Raw genomic sequence first — 3,442 nt, forward strand, 5'->3', positions numbered from 1 at the left:
TACTTCCGCCTCAATGCCCGGTACTCGTTTCCAGCTGCAGAGGAATCTGGAAAAGAATCTGAGTTGGAACCCTCTTGTTTTACAAAAGGTGGTGAGACTTCAGTCATCAAATGTCTTTTGGAACCCTTCTGTCCTGGTTTTGATGATATAGGAGCATGTACCTCTTCCTTGGTATTATTCCCTTGCAATTGAAACAAAGATACCTTTTGGTTTGAGAATTTTTTCTTCTTTGGTTTATTTTTCAAGAACTCCTCTGACAAAGGAATCCTTGGATCTTGCATTTTTCACCAGCCACTACAGAATAGGAAAGAACAAAGAAAACATAGCAGGGATTACTTTCAGTTTCAGGTAAAAGAATTTACCATTACTCCTAAAACTAAGAGAATGAAGTTCATGGTTCATCAACATAAGTGCTCAACAAAACAAAACCAGATCAATGCAACAAATAAGAAATTCACTACTAATCACAAGTGTTTTAGGTGCTCTTCAAACACACAGAAGCATATGAATTGATCGATGGCATAACAAAGTAACAATCCAAAACTTAGTTGGTATTATTCATTACTCAATTATTGACCACCAGAATCAAACTTCCTTCTTGACCAAGAAATTCGAAATAAATCATGAATTGGCAGCACCGACAGTTAAATTAGCTGTATGAGAAAAAGGATTTGGAAAAAAGAACAATCCTGATATTGGGGAAAAAAAAAAGCAAGTAATGGTCCCAAATAATCCCTAAGAACTGGAAAACACACAAGATATTCTAAAACTGAGAAATATACACAGTCGGCCATTATCAAAAGCGAAATCCAAAAGTACAACCCTTTCGAAACAGAAAAGATTACATGAATTCACCCACACACAAAAAGTCCCAAAAATTGGTAAAATTTTACATGAACGACGAAAATAGTTGGAGATGGATGAGAGGCAGAAACAGAGGGACAAACCAGAAGAAGTCAAATTGAGGACGGTCTTATCCTTTTCTCTTGAATTCCACAGCCGAATGAAGAATGAAGATTGAAATTTGAAAAGGAAAGCAAAATTTAGGGTTCAATGTGTGAAATCGTTGCTGTAGTTACAGAGAAGCATTGGGTTGTAGTTGTGAACTGGTAACCTTGTACAGTACCGACCTTTTTTGTTTGACGTGGCGACTTATGATTGGATGCCAACAAAGAAGTCATATTCAGTTATCTTCTTCGAACTCAAAAAAGATTAGCTCCTTTCAAAAAAAATAAAAATAAATAAATAAAAAGATTAGCACGCCAGGGATTTTTTCTTCTAAATTTTCTTATAGTGATACTCTATAGTCTATACATCCCCAATTAAATTCTAAGCATCAACAAATACAACTGAAATTTGAAATTAAAAGCAAATTATAAAGAGAAATTTTGTACAATAAATTAAGTCTTTATTATTTTATCTTATCTTATCTTTATATTATCTTTAGTTGTTTTATCTTTTTTAGGCCAATGCTCTATATATATTTAGTTTTACCTTCATAATTCAATCAATCAACAATCAATAAAATTTCTTCATCTTTTATTTTCTTATTCTTTCACAATTTTATCATGGTATCAGAGCTACTGTCCACAAACAATTCAATTCCACATTCGAAGATGAAAAAGTTCTTCACCAAATTAAAATCGTGCTACTGTCCACGTCCAACTACTAATAAGAAGAAGCTATCGAAATCTCCGCTGTCCACTGGCCACATTACGAAGGATGGTCGTGACAGCAATGTCGACCACAACGAGATTGTTGTTACCAAACTACAAAAGAAACCCAATGTGGTCTTACCTTCTGACGATTACAAGAACAACAGAGAGTGGTGGAAGTCAATGCCGATAGTGGCTTTAGGATTCGCTTTTTCCATGTCTTGAGCTTCAGATTCGTATAATGTTTAAGTGTTGCGATGTGTTTAGATTTGTGTTGATAACTCATAGTTAAATTTTTATGCTATTAGAATTGCAATTGTACATAATGGAACAATTAGTTCAACTTCTATATTTATATCATTCTATTTCAGGTGAATTTTTTCTTTAAAAAAAATACAATATTCTTCATATTTTCTTATTTCATTTTTTCATAGTTTTATTATGGTATAAGAGCCTTGGTATCCTCTTTGAAAAGGATATATAAGCTATCATCTTTCCAGTGAGAAATCACCCTACTTCTTTTTCAACCTCCTTCCACAATGAATAATCAATCTTTCAATTTAGTTCAAAATCCAACCAATCTCTATTACATTCATCCAAGTAAAAATCTAATATCAATCTTGGTCATCCATGTTCTAACAGAAAACAACTAATCCTTCATGGAATAGTCAATATGGCATATCTGTGCCTTCTTCTACCAGTTTTATCTGTGTTTTCTTTTGGCAATTTTGTTTTGCATTCTGTTTCAGCAGTTCAATCTGCATTTTATTTTAGTAGTTTCATCTGCATTCTTATTACGTTTCACGTGCCCTCTTCTTACAATTTAATCAATAAAAAAATAATTTTATTAAAAGATATTTTGATAAACAAAATTTAATAATAAAAAATAAAATGTTTACTAATGAATATTTTTTCTTAAAAAATGGATAAAGTTAATATTAGTTAATACAAAAAATTTAAAATGAATTAAAGAAGATATTTTTTAAAGCTAAAAAGAAGAAGAATGTATATTTATAAAATAAAAAAAAAATCATTTTAGTATCTCGCAGAAAAATAGAGTAAAATTTTCTCTAATAATAATTATAAGCAAGACCAACTTTTGTTGAGTCTTTTTTTTTTTTAACTACAAACTTTCATACGCTACTAGTCAACCTTAAATATCTTGTATTATTCTTCTCATCTTAACCATTTTTGTTTGTCTCGATCAAATTATAGTTATAATTGCTTTAAAAATAATAAAATAAGAAACGTGTTGTTTAGGTCAGACATACATAGTTTCTTTAAGTACTAGAAGTTTAATTAATTGTCATAGTAACATTCTTATAGGCCAACTAATAATGATAACAGTGAAAGACAAAAAAACAAGGGAGGTAGCTACTTACTCTTGATGTGGAGGCAATAAGCCCATAATCCATGGTCAGATATATCATTTTATATTAATTACAAGACCATGTTTCGATTGCGTTAATTAATTAGGACTTTAGCTAGCCAGAATCATGGTGGATAATTTTTTTTTTTTTTACAAAAAATATGAAGATTCGAACTCGTAATCTCTTAGATGAGTATGGAAAGTTTATGCCATTTGAGCTATTACTCTTTGGCTAAAATTTAGAAAGATATGTGACTCGAACCCGCGACCTCTTAATTGAGTATAGGGAGTCTATACCATTTGAGCTATAACTCATTGGCTATGGTGGTTAAATTATGTCCTAAAAAAAATACTATTTAATAATTTATAATATTATTTTTAATAAAAATATTTTTTATAAAAATATCTAATTACTAAA

The sequence above is a fragment of the Arachis ipaensis genome, chromosome B05, assembly GCF_000816755.2.
Source record: "Arachis ipaensis cultivar K30076 chromosome B05, Araip1.1, whole genome shotgun sequence".
Classification (NCBI taxonomy): domain Eukaryota; kingdom Viridiplantae; phylum Streptophyta; class Magnoliopsida; order Fabales; family Fabaceae; genus Arachis; species Arachis ipaensis.